The sequence below is a fragment of the Macrobrachium nipponense genome, chromosome 35 (genome assembly GCF_015104395.2).
Source record: "Macrobrachium nipponense isolate FS-2020 chromosome 35, ASM1510439v2, whole genome shotgun sequence".
NCBI lineage: Eukaryota > Metazoa > Arthropoda > Malacostraca > Decapoda > Palaemonidae > Macrobrachium > Macrobrachium nipponense.
Genome location: NC_061096.1, coordinates 35,858,558 through 35,877,261, shown reverse-complemented (window position 1 = coordinate 35,877,261; position 18,704 = coordinate 35,858,558). Strand labels below are relative to the sequence as shown.

General features: G+C 36.7%; 1 pseudogene; it reads left to right on the top strand.

Moving 5' to 3' along the window:
* Positions 1-92: 92 nt before the first annotated feature.
* Positions 93-18,451, top strand: LOC135208617 (serine/arginine repetitive matrix protein 2-like; annotated as a pseudogene).
* The last annotated feature ends 253 nt before the right edge of the window (positions 18,452-18,704 follow it).

Sequence of the window (18,704 nt, the reverse complement as noted above, 5' to 3'; positions counted from 1 at the left end):
GTAATTTAAATCTCGAAAACGAAAACCTCCATCCCCCCTCGGGGAAACCCCATAGGGGAGGGGGTAGGGTATCTATGTCTGGTGGGGGATAGGCGTATATTCCGATGCCCCTCCCCCGCCATCGTGATAGAAGGGAGGAACTGCTGCCAAACCTACAAAGTCGTAGTTTTGTTGCCGTTCCATCTGTGTTTCGTTTTACCTTTAATTGTGTTTAGTTGCAGTGAAATTTCCAGTTTGACTGGAGTGCAAAGAGGTCAGTCGATATTAAGAGTGCAGGGGAAAGGTGAAGTGAAAGAAATGGCGTGAAAGACGTACGTTAAATGTCGTCATTTTAAGTCTCGCGGAGGCTGTCAAGTCAACGTATATTTTCGCGGGTATAATAGTAAACAAACCCCCCTCCCCCTCATTCAATGTCATTCTATCTTTAAACGTTTAAAAGGGTGTTTACTAGACAAACGTTTAGGCTATTTTAGGCAGAGAGTTGCTCAACACACTAAACCTAAGCCTAAAATCACGGTAGTCGCTATCACGATTATAGTTACTATTGGACTTTAAACTTTGGCAATGTCGTATGATCTAGGCCCTCGGGAAGTTCATTAACCTGACCTGGCCTCTTTACGCTGCAGGCACAATTTATTAGATCTAGCCTGAAATATTGTACTGCATCCTGAAGAGCCAAGTTGAGCTACATCGTGAAACTGCAGTCAGGCTTAGGTAGTCAATCAATCAGGCGTAAACATAAGCTACCCCTTTATTAGCCTGTTTTACAAAGAGCACCTAGCTAGTACTACCTACCTATACTAATTGGTTTTTTGTTCTTATGAAAGTACAAACCATCGCCTTTTATGTAAGATAATTTCTCATTTCAAACTGAGAATGGATATTGGAGTTCGATAATGTGATAGGGCTACTACCTATCTGGGTAAACTAATGACTGGGCTAGCGCCTCAGCAGCGTGGTTGGTATGGTATTAGCGTTCCACCTCGGTGATTGCGGGTTCGATTCTCAGCCATTCCATTGAGGAGTGAGAGATGTGTACATAATTCTGGTGACAGAAGTTCACTCTCGACGTGGTTTGGAAGTCACGTAAAGCCGTTGATTCCGTTGCTGAATAACCACTGGTTCCATGCAACGTAAAAACACCATACAAACAAATAAAGACGGGGCTACTACCATGCCCTTTGGTTCAGTAACTCTGCTTACTTGCAAAAAGGGTATCGTGCTTAGTAGCAACGCCCATGGATAAATGTTAAAACGTAAATGAAATACTGGAAATATAAAGGCAAACAAAGGTCTTAAACATATGCAAAAGACAATAGATGGGAAGGGTAAATAACCGCAAACAATCCATCATCATCGCGCTGGCCAGGCCTTATTCACTCGATATTTAATTGGTGAAACAAGAATACAATTACAACTTTAGGCATACCATTCAAAAGATTGAAGTTTCGTCAACATAATGTGATATATGAAAGCACCATACAAACTAAAATAAGCATGTGAGGTCGTTGTAAAATATGGTTTCAAGGCAGTTTTGAAATCCAATGTGGCAGCAATCGCGGGGCTGGCTGTTTTAACCACAGACAATCCACCATCCTTCCCAGCACTCATTTGAACAATGTTAGCGTATATATGTAACGTTTATTGATCTTACTCAAGATTGCAGTTGTAATCAGCACAATAAAACATTTTGTCGCCTACTACCTATATATAAGTGAAAGTAAGAAACTTTATTCCCTGGGTCATGGTTTGAACTGAATTCATTTTTACCTTGTGCATAATCGGTGTGTATCCTTATTGCCATCACAACTGAAACTCCACAGTGCTTATTTGATTGTAATTATAGACATTTTAGCCTTAATTCACTCCAAATTGCACTTGAACCACATTGCTGTTCCTGGTTCCTAAGCACTCACTCTGCAAACATAGTTACGAGCAGCAGACGACTACATGTTAATGAGGTGCAAAGCTTTATTCCCTTAATTGTTTACTTTACTCATTATTTAGTTTAAGTTTACTTCAAAATGTTTATTTAATTCATGTCTATTATCCCTTTTTTGCAACCAAATTAACCCCGAAAAATTACAGATATTTCTGAAGTACGAGCAAACGACAGCAAAAAGACTCATCGTTGCCAATCTAGTGGAGCTTCACACATACGCCAATGTATTTACAAACTGTTTCCATGAATTCTAGTTGTCATAGTAATGCAGTAATTATAAAATTGTTGTAATATGTATATATACTACAAATAGATACGCTAATTTCACTTATTCTCCCGGTTTTGTGTAAGTCTTATACCCAGTTTGGAGGGTAAACACATACCAATTGACAACATTGATAAACAATTGAAGAGCACAAAATAGGAAATGGGAAGTTTGTTGACATAAGCAACTCCGCAAACATCGAGATGTCGTCAATCTTCGAGAGCATTTTGGGGTAGTGTGCACTGCATTGGCCACACTGTTTAAATCTTAAAATATGGCCTTATATACTTTCTAACTTTGGAGAAAATACTTACTTTTAAAGGAGAGTAGAGGTCTTGAGGTCCTGCTATCACCACCAACAACTCATGACTTATGACCATCTCCGGTGCCAGGGCGTGTTACAGTACTTTTTCGGAGGGTGGCCAAAACTGCGGTAGTCGGTGAGTTGGCCAGTCCACTCGGTTGTTTACCCTATATTACCTTCACTGACTGATAGGAACCAGACCGGTAGACTAGTTTCCTCAGTTTTACCAGTTATTTTTCTGGTAATTCAACAAAAGAAGAACTTGTCACAGAGGTATTTATTAATAAAATTTTATGATTGAACAATAAAGAAAAACTTCTGTATAGCTAATTTATTACAGGTGAGATCATGTGAGAAATTTACATCGTAGATGCCTAATTTGAGAAGTTGGTAGATCTATACTACCTATTAATATTCCGCGGCAGCCTAGACTATGGCAGTTGCGATTTTTCTATGCAGTTTTACCTCCTGAACAAGAATTTTAAGTAATATTTATTCAGACGACTGTAATTAACCCCCAGGGGCTCTTACTAAACATGGCGAAATACATTTGACGCCCCGATTCCTGGTGGCTTTTTTTATTCGCGGGGACGAACTATGCGGAATGCTTATATAGAAATACCGAGAAGTTTACCATCTTGGTAGACTACGTAGCTAAGAGTATTATACAAAGGTATGGTTTTTTTATATGTAATATTTTGACTAGAAAGTAGAAACGTGAGTATAGCTATAATGTAGTACAGGTGAGATAATTTGAGAAATTTAGTCCTATTTGTTTTTACTTGAATCCCAGAGATACTGTTAGGCTACTAAACACGGCATCCCGTGGAACTTCCACAATATTTATTGTGTAGCCAAAAAACTGTAGGCTATGATTAAGCAAAATCTGTGTGGCTGTCACCTTTACATCTACCACAGTCTTTTGTTTGTGTTTTTATGTTCATCCCTGAGGGGCTAGCACTAAGCAGAGTGCCCCACCTGGCTTTTCTGTTAAATGACCCTTTTTCATAGGTTGCCGTTGAGAGTTCTCAGATTTCCTCATTGAGGTATAGCTCCCTGTGATAATTGCTGATGCAATGTTTGGCATTAAAAGATATTTTTGCCTTTATTCTTGTTCAACTGATTTGCCGAGTAATCAACCAAGTCTCGGGTAACCATGAAAGCTCCTAGTTGGCCCCATACTAAGTGATATCCAAATACTGTATGCTAGCTAACTCTGGTTGAGGCAGTTTGATTGAACTAATGTGTACCTGGGAGTGAACGACTTCCACTGGTGATGTACATGGGGTCTCTTCCTAGTCTGAGCTACTTCATAGAAAATCTAGGCCTTTTTTTTCTCCAGCAGCGAGCTGTTGCTGCCGAAAATGGAAAACCAGGAGCTTTTAGCTTGAGATTCGGGAAGCAGCACAAACCGCGAGTGACCCCGTATTGTAAACAAACAAGATGGCTGCTGCTGACAGGACATACTCTCAGACCTTTGGCTTCTCTTCCCCTGAGCTACTCTTGAACCCCCAAACGTTTTTTGTTACTCTTGCATTCACGTAAGATTCTGAGAAAGCACATCACTGCAGTACATTTTGGAACAGTCTGACAATTTCTGGGCCCCATGATGATATCAGCTGATCGATTTTGTTTACTTTTTCCTACTGCTCCTCGAAACCACGAGGTCCTAGTGTGATGATCAACACTTTTGCTCGTGAGGATCAGCTGGATACCGGCCAAAACCACAAGCAAGAAATGGCTACTGTGATACCAGCTTTACTCGTCCACCATTGTTGAGGCAAGCTATGCTTTAAGGGGGCCGGCTGGCTAATGCCCTTTTTTAAGGACGGGACTTTGATATTCATACCACTTAATATGGTGACTTTGGACATCTCCAAACCGCATATGATTTTCGCCTCTGACCTTCGGTTTTGTGACGCCAGGGCGATTTATCCCGAAAATAACCATTTTTCAAATTCTATCTCCTCCCTTGATATTTAATATTAAGACCTGGGATTACTACCATATATAGACCTGATGTAGACCTCCAATCGAATGAAGAGTTTTTTTTCTAAAAGTCATTTTTTGCTAGATATGAATTTTTCAATATGGTAAAAAAATAAACCCTATAAATCAGGAGAAAAAAATACGAAACAAAAATTGGAAAAAAGGACTTGATTTGATTATTCTATAATGTCTTTCTGAGTTATATACCAAATTCCAATGTTATAGCTTTAAAACTAAATGAGAAGATAGATTTTGAAGGTCAATAAGTATAGTTTTGAGATACGGGCGTTCAAAGTTTTCCTTCGTATTTCTATAAAGACAATGTTAATAAATAATGATTTTTATGAATGTATATTTCTTTTTTGTGTATTAATAAACCAAAACTATTTTATTTATCATAATTTAATCATAAATGATCCCTTTGCTCATATATCGCAGCCTGGGGCACTGCTTGAGGCAAGATGGGGCACTCCTTCCTACGCAATTCTCTCTCTCCCCTTCACTAACTCGGCTTATTACACCAAATTTTCTTCTTCTGTATGTTAGCGAGTTTTCCTTGTATTTTCCTCTTTGGCATGATGAAATTCTTGCCCGAAACAAAGATAAACAAACGTAAAATGGAAGAGAATGTCAAGAGGTGAAACTCGAAGGCGTACTCTGTTTTTACAACGACAATTTAATAAATCATGATTATTATGAATTTCATATTCCATTTTGGGTATTGAAAAACCAAAACTTTGTTATTTATCATAAATGAAGATCTCTTTGCTCAAAGATCATAGCCTTGGGCATAGTGTGACGTGTGCTGTTAAGCAAGACGGGGGCGTTACTAAGCAACCCTCCCCTCTCTCTTCACTAACTACGCATATATTATGATATTCTGTAATAATACTTGAGCGATTTTTCTTCGTCTGTATGTTAGCGAGATGTTTGCCTTGTCTTTTCCTCATTGGCATGATGAAATTCTTGCCGAAACATACATAAACATACGTAAAAGCGGGCAAATGGCAGAGGTGAAATGGAACGTGTAGACTACTTGAAGTCTGTGATCGCACTAAATCAGGACTGGACTTGGTAGCTGAGCCTGAAGTCTCCTTCTCGACTCGGGGAATGTCTACAGATGCCATTTCTCCCAATTTCTTTGACAATAATTATCAAAATTTACGATAATAGAAGAAATATTGCATTTTCTTGTATTGATCAATGTTTTAGGCTTATTGAGTTACGATAACTAATTACCCTGTAACTACGAAAGTAAGAGGAATTTTGACGAAATATTTCGTATACGTATTCTCAATTGCCATATGAAGCTCCGTGAATTTTTTCATGACTGCATTTTTCGCCCTATACCACCATATATAGGGGTTCCGGCCGACCCCCTTAAGCAAGTTATTAGGACTGAACGGCATGCAGGAGCTTTGAAAAGTTTAGCCAACCTTGCTAGATTTGGCTTCTGGAGTTGCATGCTCTTGCTCTCATTCAGGATTTTATGGCAAAAACTTACAACTCCTCAGTTTTAGCAGGAAGCCATATACTTTGTACCCTATGTAAGCCCTACTTTACCATCTAACTTCAATCCAATCTGGTAGGCTACAGGGTTTCTTTGTAGTATTGCCAGGGAAAAGTCAGTGGGGTCCAGGAACACCTTTTCTTTTTACGTTCATAAAGTGACCAAGCAGATATGTAATCAGTTTATCATGTGAGGAGGGTGGTTGTTCTGTTTTGGCAAGCACTCCTGAAACCAGGGCTATTACCCTGTCCAAAGCCATTCTGAGAAGCTTTATGGTTCACCAGTATTGAGGGCATGTGTTTGGGGATCACATATTACCTTTACCACATTTTTCATCTGGGAAGTTGCCCACAAATTCTGGAATGCTACTCCTTAAGACCTATAACTTGTGCTTATCAGGGTGTGTAGTCTCCAAGATTCTTTCCAACAAAAGGCATCTTCCCTAGGGTACTTGGATGGCTAAAGGCTGGAGGTAGAAGGGGTGGGCAGCTGGCTCTCTCTCCCATCTTCAATTCTTTTTTCTGCAAAGCAGCAATCGGACTGAGTGCATGCTGGACTGTCCACAATGCAGGACGACTTTACAATCTGGATAAATATCTCAGAGCTTCGGCTCATAAGGTGTAACTCTCTTTGAGTTTGCCTTTAAAAAGAGGGCTGTGGTAAAGCAATCATCTGAACACTTCACTTTAATTGATCTTAATACTAGCTCTCCATTGACCTGTGGTACCCTATCTTTAGTGCAGTACATAGTTCTCCATAGTTTTCCTAGAGTGAAAGGTTGGACACATCTCACTCTGGCTTTGGGCTACTAGTTATGCATCCTTATACCAGATTATATGGGAGGTGTAAAGCATCACTGAGCCCTTTCTCCTGATTATGATTGGAGATTCAACATGCTAGTCCAAGACAACTGTCCTCCCACCTAACAAGTGAGTCTTCTGATAGAAAGTGACAGTTTGCATTGCTTTAGGAACAAATCACAAATTCTTAAAACCATTGTATTTTTCTTAATTAGATCTGTTTAACTACCTTGTTACCAAGCTTCCCTACCCGTTTCAGCTCACACTGAAGAATACTCCCAAATAAAAAGAAAAGATGCTGGTTTGTATACCAAAAAAAATTTAAATTATGTGAAAGTTAGGTTATATATTTTTGTTGCTTTATGTTAGACTGCACACTGATTTATTTTTTCTCTCTTTAAGGTGAAGATGGTCTCCCCACGGAAGCGGAGTTTGGTTGTTCGACAGATGCGATCAGGCCCCAAAACCTTGCATGATTCTCCAGAGGACTGGGTGTCTGGATCCAGTTTCCAGTTTAAAGAATCACCTGTTATTTCCAAAAGGTATTGTAATGCTCCTTTTGGTCTCTTAGTTTATTATTTGATTTGTGTTACAGTCTTTGTTGTTATATCTACGTTACCAACCTTTTGGCCAGACATACAAAATTTGAGCAGTGGTTGGTTGAACTATCCAATAATAATGATAATAATTTTTGCAAAATATGAATGTAGTTCAAAGGCTTCTAGAAGTGTTATTTGTTCCTACATTAAAACAAACCTTCACCCTTTATGGACCTGTACCTTTGGTGCAAGCAGATTCTGTTATTGAAGCATAGTAATTGGGTACAGTGTTTAAATAATGGCATGTGAATTGAATTAGTTTACTGCCATAGATTTGAGAAGTGATGATTTTTGTTTTTATGTCTAGTAGTTCTTCCACCATGGGCTGATGTGTTTAGGATTTTGTGTCATACTTTAGTACATGATATTGTATCTGTTATGACCACACTAATTGATTTGTAAGAAAAAAGTAGTTTTAAAAACTTGTATTTTTGCCCTTATTGACTATTTTCTTTTCAAAATTCCAGGGTTGTTGAGAGTAGACAAAGTAGTGCTTTCAGAAGGCCTCCCCAAGGTGGTTCACCAAAAGTATGTATCCTAAACAAAACAAAAAACTATTTTGTGTATATTATGTTTTATATTTCTAGAGTAGTTGTACATTCAGTATTTTAACATCTTTTTAATCTTGCAATTTAACTAACAAGTCAAAGACAATAGCTTTTCAGTAAATAAAGGTAGGCCAGGGTTTTGGTGTTCTGCTTCTTTAGGCTGCCAAAACTCCTCCATAATATGTGATTTAATATAGATTAAATTTATACAGGCGGTTATCAGTGATCCGGTTTTATGGCCCTTGTCTAGCACCGAATATTGACAATTTTCAGTGCCGAAATGCAACAATTTCCAGTTATCAGCACTGATACATACCTAACAGAGGCGCCATTAATCGGTTATCGGTGCCGATAAGCCCCGAAGCTATTGGCGATTTTCACTTATCAACAAGCTGTCAGAATAGAACCCCTGCTGATAACCGGGGACTGCCTTACAATTCTTGCTACAGAAATACAGACCATTCCCCATTTATGAAGTATCCCTCAGTGCAAGTTTGAGTTGGTCATTAAAATGGGATAACCATGAGGTTAATTGAGTTTAGGATATGGGTGAGGAAAATTTTGACCCAGCTTTTTTTCTTTTTCACCAAGTTGAAGCATAATTTTTTTATAGCATGTATTTTTTTTTTTTTTTTTTTTTTTCCCCAACAAAATTTGAATGAGAATAGCAAAAGATGTAAGCAGGTAATTGGTTCCATTATGTCCTTTGTGTCAGTGTATCTAGCTTTGTTATTCTGCAGTGGTAGGTCCCACAAATTGGGTGCTGGCTGATTTTCATAGCTGAGAGGTTCAGCTGCAGAGGCGTTCCTAGAGTATTTGGCACCCGGGGCGGGTTATTCCAGGCTAATATTCTTTGCGCCCCCCTCCCCACACCAGCCAAATAACTTGAGAATTTTTATAAGGAATGAATATATGGCTTTTTTTATATCATGTAATACTTAAACAACAATAGTACATTGACATTTCATTCTTAGTAACTTGTAATACATGCATATTGTAGGCTATATAAAACCGTAATTGTAACTAAAACAAATTTTGTTTTGCAACAGAGAAGATATTAATGTAAAAGAAAGTGAATTTAAATGAAGCTAAGTATTCTCCTTCTGATTTACTAAATAAGACAAATTTTTACACTCGCATTCTACGTGCCTTAGCAGCACCAAACTTGTCAATTACATCATCAAAATTAATATCCTTTACATATTCATTTTCTATAGAAATTATAGCAAGACTGTTCGATCTTGCTTGGCTCGTTGATCGAACATAATTCTTTATAAGCTTTAGCTTAGAGAAACTTCTTTCACATGATGCTACTGATACACAAATTGTTAAAAAGATTCTCATGCATAGAGATAGATTTGGCAAGGATTCTCCAAAGCCCCATTTGACAATGAACTTGAGAAACATAACAATAATAATGATAATAATAATAATTGGAATCATCAAACGGAGGAATTGGATATAATCTATGAGCCATTAAGATACCATCAACCTGTCACTCGGGGGGCGGGGACCCCGTCCCCTATTTAGTACGCCACTGTTCAGCAGTGATGTTAGAACCCCAAAAGATCTTCACTTGTTTCTTCAAAGCCAATTACTTTGCCCTAGTTACTGCTGAGTCTCTCTCTCTCTCTCTCTCTCTCTCTCTCTCTCTCTCTCTTGCTCAGAGGGGCTTCTTCTTCTTCTTCTTCTTCTTCTTCTTCTTCTTTTCTTCTTCTTCTTCTTCTGTATTGGCTGTCTTGCCTGTGGAGATAACCCCCACACTATTGAGTACTGGACATACTTCTCCCATGCTATTCCCTGTCATGACATGTCCTGTAGTATAGCATGGGACAGTAAGACATGGTCGAAGTAAGGTGAAGAAACTTAAATGCATATCTTATATGCTTTGAACTGTATAAATGTTATTGGACAGGGCTTCAGAAATGTTATTGTTATAATTTTACTAGTAAAATAATATTCTACTGAGACATATCTCAAATGCATCATCAATACAGTCTTTTCCCTCAAATTCCTTGGATTTAAAAGACGGATCATATTTAAAAAATAGAAAATTTTATCTTTGCCAATTGTTTTGTTTATTCATTAATACTGTAAAGAAATAGTTATGTTCATAGACTTAATGTTAGCTTTTATTTTTAAAGTTTTGAGTATTATTAATCTAGAATTTTCATATATTTAGTCATAAAGCTATATTATTAAATTTTTTACATTTATCTTTCAGAAACGGAGGCAAAGCATGATTTTGAAACGTCTAGATCTGCCATCAGGTTCAGTTGTCATTTCTCCTGCCTCCAGCCGCCGAAGGACTAGACGACAGAGCATGGCGTTGATGACTTCTAAAGTAACTTTGGCTGGTGTACCAGAGGTGACTAAATCAAAGGTTCCCCAAAAGGTATCTTTAAAGGCAGATAAGTCCAATCAAGACAAAAAGTCACCAAAAAAGGATACCCCAAAGAAGATGGAACCCCAGAAGATAACAGGGTCTCAAGAATGTAAATTAAAGTGCTCTGTTTCCCTGATGCCACTTGAATTTTCCATTTTACCAGGAAGAAAAGGAAAAGAAATGTCCAAAAAAAGTTCTCCTCAGTCATCATCTTTGAAGAGGAAGGTTGATTTAGAAGCTACAAATAAGGTAGGGATATCAAGTATGACTAATATTGTTTCTCAGGGAAGACTAAAAACCATACAGTATTACATACTGTTCCTCTGAAAATATAAACCAGAGCTTGTATGCAAGAATATTTCAGTTTAAGCTGGATTAAGTCATTAAAACTTGATAACTTATTGTAGGAGTTGAATGGGAGCAACCCCCATTCACATGCCAATACCAAGGACATATCATTGCACTCCTGCTGACTGCCAAGTTGAAACTGTTATATGTATTAGTTTTATTGTTCAACATGGATTTGAACATGAAAGTGAATGGCACAGGGTGTCAAGGAAATAAGAGATTATTTAGCCATCGTAGGTTCAGTGGCCAGCTGCACTTTTCATCAGTGCCAGTATAGGTTTGTGCATGGTATTGAGTACAGGCTGTACTCTTACTTTACTCTCAGAGTAGACTACAACTTGTGGATGGAGTAAGGTGAAGAAATGCAAGTTTATTTTCCTCCTCTTCATTGATCTCTTCTTTTTATTCCTCTGCTTCTTCTTCCTTCTGTGGGTGAAGGGGTGATCTTGGAAGTCCTCTAACTTTGAGTGAGTACCTTCATTCTTCATGGGTTAAAGATTGTTAAGTTCAAAAAGGTTTTCTGCCATCAAATGATTCTGGCCTTTCCCCCTATCACTGACAGACGAGCTGATCTGGTTATACTAAATAATATACAATATATAGAGGAAAGATGGTCATTTTATTTGTTGTTTAAAGATTCATTGTTTTATCAGAGTAATAAGCATATTAATTTTTATTTACTTATAAAATTTTCAAGTTTCCAACTGTGAAAATATTATATGTACCCATAAAAAGAACTTACCTACTATAGTTTTGGAGTACTCAAAAATGCAATTACTTGTTTTCTTTTGACATTTTCTGGAGTTATATAAATGAATAAAGAAATTCATTTCTCAGAGGTGGTGAATTAAACTTGTCTTATTTGATATATTTACTGAAGTTACAAGAGAAGTAAGGAAAAAATATCTTATTTGATATATTTACTGAAGTTACAAGAGAAGTAAGGAAAATATTTTTGGGTTGCAGTTTCATAAAGTAAAAATTTTTGTGCATAACTTTATGAAGATAGAGTTTGAGTTTTTGGTTAAATCATAATTTACTGTATATTATAGTGGAACTATGTGGTGTTGGTAAAGTGATTACTTACCAAATTTACAGGGCTTGCATTTCAGTGCTAGTCATAATTCTGACCTACTTTTTATTTCTTTACCATCTGCAGTATATTCTTATTACTGAATACATAGAATAACCTATGTAGTATTTGGTATCTTGAACTGCTGATGTGTAATGTACCAAGCCAACAAGAATCACAGATCAGTAGCTGAAATCCTCAAAGATGTTTTTCTTATACAGGCAGTCCCCGGCTTACGACGTTCCGAGGTCAAGGCGGTTTTCAATTATACATCAGAAATTATTTTCAGGGTTACGACACGTTCCAGGGTTACGGCACCCACAACACTGATCTGACACAAGAAATATGACACTAAAAATGCAAAATAGTCAATATTTGAAGGGTTTTTTTATGAAAAATGCAATAAGAATGCAGTTTACATAGTTTTGAATGTACCCAAAGAATTAAAAGTAAGGTTTTCTTAGGATTTTTGACAATGTTCCGGCTTATGACGATTTTCGGCTTGCGACGCATCTCAAGAATGGAACCCCCATCGTAACCCGGGGACTGCCTGTATATTTTTTGAAGAGATTGCTTGCTTTTGATTCATAATTCACCTAAGTGATTGTGGGGAGAGGAAATTAAGTGTCCCACCACAGCTATGGTGTTGGGAGTGCAAAAAGTTATAGATATGGTGCAGAATGTTTGATATGATTCTAAGAATATGCCAGAACACATCAGGTTCCACCTCTTTTATCCCCTCTTTGGTCAACTGGTAAACCATAGGACAGCAGTTGAAATAACCAAAGCAGGAGTTTTCCGGTTATCTATTTCCAGGCCATATTACTTGATATTAACATTAAGAATGTTTAATGAGACCATTAAGTCACATTCATAGAAACACAGTTCTCACTAAGTTGTTTGGGAATTTGTGAATACAGTGCAATTTAGAGCAAGGTTGTTGGACAGCTAAGTTAAAAAAAAACAAAGAATGGATGAACAGTGCAGGTAGAAGTAGCTGAAGGTCAAAGGGCCACTAAAAATTTTCACATATACCCTTTAGGAGCATATATTCAATGGAATATGTTGGTTATTTTATTTTTTTAGGATCTCAAAAGACTAAATATGAATACATATGCCTTCTCTAGGTCTATGATTATATTCTTGATTTATCATATGTTTTTTATAGGACTGCTGAAACCAATATATTTCTTATTTTCAGGTTGACTCTCCAGCCAAAAGAGTAAAGAGAGGGTTGCCAGAAGCTTCCAAAGAAACAAAAAGAAATTCCCTTGGGAGTAAAGGAAAAAGTGTATCTGGGCGAAGTCCATCACTTGGCAAAAGAAAATTACGATCAGAAATACCTTTGAAAGTGGACACTTCAAGTAAATCAAAGAAAATTGCTACAAAAAATGTTGGTACACCAAAGTCTCCCAGTTCTTCAATGGGTAAATTAAAGTCATTGGAAGAAAAAGAAACAAACAAGAATGTAGTAAAGTCCCCCACTGAAGGAAAATCTCCCAAACAGGTTAAGATTTCAGCAAAATCAAAGCAAAAAGTTTCTAAGGAAGAAAAATCACCCAAACTGGATAAGGTTTCTGCCACAAAATCAAAGCAAACAGCTTCTCCTAAGGTGTCTGCTACAAAATCAAATCAAACAGCTTCTCCTAAGGAAAAAAAATCACCCAGACTTGATAAGATTTCACCAGAGTCAAAGCAAAAAGCATTTAGGGTAAAGACACCTGTATCTTCTAAGAAATCAGCATCACCCAAAATGAATTCGCCAGAAGGAAAGACTAAACTTACACTAAACAAAAGTCCTATGGCAACCTCAGAGAAGAAAGAGGTTAGCTCATTTTCTACCAAGAATGAAAAGCTTGACAAAGGTAAGAAAGTGGAAACTTCAAAATCTTCACCAAAGTTATTAATATCACCAAAACTTCACAAAGCCAGCTTGGTGGTTAAGAAAGCTGGACTTTCTCCACCATCTCCTAAATTGAAGACAAGTCAAATGTATCCTAGTGATCCTTCCCTAGTAGAAAACTTGACAAAATTAAAAAAATGAAGACTCCAAGACCAGACAAAAAGGTGGCATTGTCCTCTCCAAAGGCTTCAGTAAAACGAAAGAGTACAGAAAGGAAAGATGAAAGTGTTAGTTCACCTTCGAAGACACCACAAATTAAAAATAGATCTCCTGCATCAAAGCAAGAAAAAGCAGAAAAATCTGTCCCTCTGAAGAAAAAAGCTGTGTCCTCTCCTAAAGACACACCACCTCAAAAACAAAAAGAAGCTAATTTAGCATCAAAAGACACTAAACCTTCAAAAAAGAAAACCATCTCAGACACTCCTGATAAGAAAGTAAAGATCAAAACACCATTGTCAATCAGAAGGCTTGATTCGCCAATGGGAGGAAGTATTAGACTGACAAGGAGTTCGCGAAGAGTGACATTGGTCGGCAAGAGTCCAAGAGGTCTATCATTTAAAAAAACTCCAAAGGCTAAAAAGCAGTCACCACCAAAGGAAAAAATCACTGATACAGGTAAGCTGAGAATAATGTACTTTTGCAAATATTAATACTAGTGACTAATTGAGGAGACTTCATTTGATAATTCTGAGAGTCCAGGTTTGACAAGAAATTTTTACCCATAGTGTATAGAACCTTACCCCATGTTATATTAAACTTTTTGCATTAAAAAATGGTAATGAAACATGTTGAAATGCTTTAGAATTTTTTGTCCATACAAACCTAGATCTCATATGCAACCTATAATTTGGAAGAAAATGCTTTTTAAAGTTGTATTTTTTTACTGCATACTTTTTTCAAATTAGCTATAAGTCAGAAAGAGTTAAGTTTCATGTCTCCAACAATCAGGCACAGTAAAATCCTTTCTGTGCATATGATAAAAGGGGTTTAACTAAGATCTTTCATTTTTAGGAGCATCCCCAATATTTAGTGCTCGCACTCAGTTGAACCTGATAAGATGTAGCTCACCATTAGGCAGAAGAATTCGCAAAAGTCCAGCAACAAAGGTGAAACCATATACTCCAAAACCAGATTCTCCACCAAGCAATGTTCTAAGGAAGACCATGAAGAAAAATGTGGCACAAAGGATGCATGCAACAACAAAGGTTGGTTATACTTTCTGTTACTTTACAGTATTCTTAAATGTGTACCCACTCCTTTTTGAAGACACTCAAAATGGGAAAGCGCCTTCCTTTTCATCTTTACATCCAATTTCTATAGCTCTTTCCATGATTGGAAAAATCATTCTAAGTGTGGTTATCAGAATTTATGAATTTTTCACTTTTGAATGAAATGTTCTTACCATACCCACTTTCCCTTCAGTAATAGGAAAGTTGAAGCATTATTTGTTTGCTATTTTACACAAACTAATGGAAAATAGTTTCATTAATCTCATATAGAAATGTTGTAATTTAGTTGTGAAGTGTGAGATTTCCTATAAAACCTCATGTAGGAGTCCATTTTGAAGCTGACTTGCTAACAAAGTGAGGAGTGAAGGAGATTGGTTTTTTCCTTTGCAATTGCCTCCACTGCCAGTTGAGGAAAGCATACCTGAGAGAGCTTATTATTTTTATCCTGTAAAACTTCCAAAACTTCTGATCCAGAAAGGTTAAATGTTGAGCCAAGCCCACAGGCATTTCATAACCTCAACTGGAGCTACAACCTCCCATACCCAGCACAACATCATTGTGTATGTAGCCCAAGGATTTAGCCAGAGGGAACTTGAATGTCTTGAAATCTGCAGCTCCACCATTAGGAAGGGTGGGTGTGTTGGCCTCAAGCATTGGTCTAATTGGGCAAAACTTCATCCAGAGTAGGATCAAACTTCGACCTATTTTGAAGTATCTCTCCACAGTGCTACCTCTGTCATGATCCAGAAAAGAGGTAAGATCTACAAAGAATTGAAATAAATTGAATATAGAATTTAGGCCAAAGGCTAAGGACTGGGACCTATGAGGTCATTCAGCGCTGAAATCGAAATTGACAGTAAAATGTTTGAAAGGTGAAACAGGATTAAAACCTCACAGTTCGCAGCTGCACTATGAATCCATTGTTAGGAGAGGTTGGATAGTAACATGGAAGAAAGACAATATGAAAGGAGCTACAGTAAAAGTAACGAAAGGGGTTGCTGCCTAACCAAAATGGGTAAAACAAGTACAGGTAAACTATCTGGCCAAGGTTCAAATGAACAATTGTACAGATTACAGTATATGACAACACTGACCAGTGAAAGTTAAACTATTTATCATTATAATCTTCTCCAAGAGAAAAAAGAAGCCCTTGGGACAGGAAATAAATAAACATAAAGACCAAAGAAAGAACAGAAGAAATAATCATTTATGTGTATTGCATGACTTTCAAATTTTCTGTATTTCTTGTTGGTATAAGCTTCTTACTCTCCTTCTGTAACAGTGATGGGTTAGTCATATATTTTTTATTTGTTCAGAAATATACTCCTCCCATGTAAATTGTCAAGACTGTTAATATTGATTTAATATATAATTATGGATAATACATATACGCCATATGTGACTATAGTAGTATTAACTGCCATTGCAACTCACTGCAGTTTAATTTAAAAAATCAAATTATTACAGTAATAGATTAATTTGTCTAAATATTCTCATTTTTATTCTTCTGTATTCACAGGTTGAGATTCATCAGCTAATGAATGGTGAAATAAGTAAGCCTGTGGCCTTAGTAAGTGGAAAGAAAATTGTCACAGAGAGTGCAACAGTTACACAAACACAGATTGGTGGCTTGAATATCGCTGTTACCCCAAGAAAAGCATTGTCAAGTGATTTTACTGCTGGTACTATTAAAATGACTGTGAATGCTGCAACTCCAGCCTCTGCTTCAAACTTGCCTCCAACTCCAACTTCATCACGCAAGCAGTCTGAACCATTAAGGTAACACTTAAGGTTGAGTTAGTCATGGCAGCTGACACATTTATCTCTGGGTTTTAAAATGGCAGATACAACTGTAATATTGTCACCATTCACCATGCAAATGTAGGACTAAATCTGAGTAGATACTATGCATTTTTTCCTGTAATGATTAATTTAATTCACTCCAATTTCAGGTCAGTTATAACTAACTCTGAAAGCAGAATTTCATGTCGGCAGTCACTTCTGATGTCAATGCCTCGGAGTAGCACACCAATTGAAGATGATGATAGCATAAAACCACCTAGTGTGGACACCATTATTGAAAAAGAAACTAATTTTACTGATGATAGTATTGATACTGATCAGTCAGAGGATGAGGATTCTGTGCTGGAAGACAAGAAAAAAGATGCAACTCCAGAAAAACCCAGACGAACTTATTGTTCACTGATGTAAGCCTTCAGATACATTTCTCCTTCCTATCTCTGTCCAAATATGTTTCTGTTATGGGTTTGTTCTTAACTGACATTCTTCCTACAGGCAGACGTCTAGTTTTTAAGCTGTAGTTAACCATTCTGAACAAGTTAATTTCAGGGTGTTACAATATCTTTCTTGCATGATTTTTCAAATGTTTCCATCCAGGTGTTAGGACATTGTGCCTTAACTGTTGATCTTATCCTATAAAGGCTGAGGGTAATGAGATGTTTATCACAATTTATAATGTCCCATTTTTGCTTCATTTTTCATTTTAAAATGAGACAAAGGCCTGTTTTTCATAAGCTGAGTAACAACCAATTTATCAGCTACAGCCTTTGAAGATAAAACACTTTAATTATGATGATATGGTATTGTCAGTAATTTCATTTCTTTTATATGTGCATTGGATATGAAGTGCAGCACGGCATTTTTTAATGTATAGCTGAAATTCTTAGATGGAATACTTCTGTATAGCATTACATGAACTGACCATCTTTTTATAATATTAGTATGTGATTATAATGCAGACAATTTTTTTTTATTCCAATCATTGATTATAGTACTTTGGATGCATTCCAGAGGGTTATAGATTTAAGTTACTACAAAGAATTTACTTTCCTCTGACATGACTCAATGTGGAGAAACAACTTTGTAAATTTTCTTATGGATTGCTTGTCTCTAGTATGTTCATATCTGAACTGTCATGGGTTTCTTTGATGGCGACTAACTTTTACCTCAGTATTATAAAACAAATTTTCCTAGTGCATATTGTTTTTCATGACAATATAGTCTATTTGAGGTCACCTTTTGCTGCCTGTGCTCTTGACATTTAGTAGAACAATACACACTGAGTACAAAGTACAGTACAACTTTTACTGTTGATACACTGTATTTGCCTTTTAAATCCTCTGTATAGTAGTGTTTCTTTTATGTAATACTGTTTGCTCTGTAGTCTGGTTATTAACCATGGAAATATACAAAACCTCATTAAATTCAGCATTTGTAGTATGTTTAAGTATGATTAAATAAGGCAAACAAAATGCAATATAGTAACTTCCTCATATATTAAGAAATATTTTAGATAATGTAAATCCTATTTACAGTATTTTTTTCTAAATAAATTTTATGAGATGCCATCCAATGGTAGGGAATTATGTATATCTTATTCTTAAGCTATTGTTTCCTAAGCAAAATTGTACCTGATCTTAAGTGAATGGAAAGTGTAGATTATTTATTTTTAATATACACTTGCAATGCTGTCTTTCTATTACATATATTAACTAAAGAAAAATTGGATTTCAATCATATTAAACTTAGCACTGTTTACTGTACTTTATTACCTTTACGATTCATGTTGATGCATAAAGATGTAAATTAATGCCACAGGCATTAATTGTTAACACAAACATTTTAATTTTGCATAGCCTAATCGTGTTCTGCAGATCCCAGACACATCTTCCACCTGAAGTAGCAGCACCTCAGGTATATAGGCACAGGTTCCCAGGAGTATATGGCAGTTGGCTGAAATATTGTATGCATCTTTTGCCCGAGTTATCAGTGAATTACCACTTTTGGAA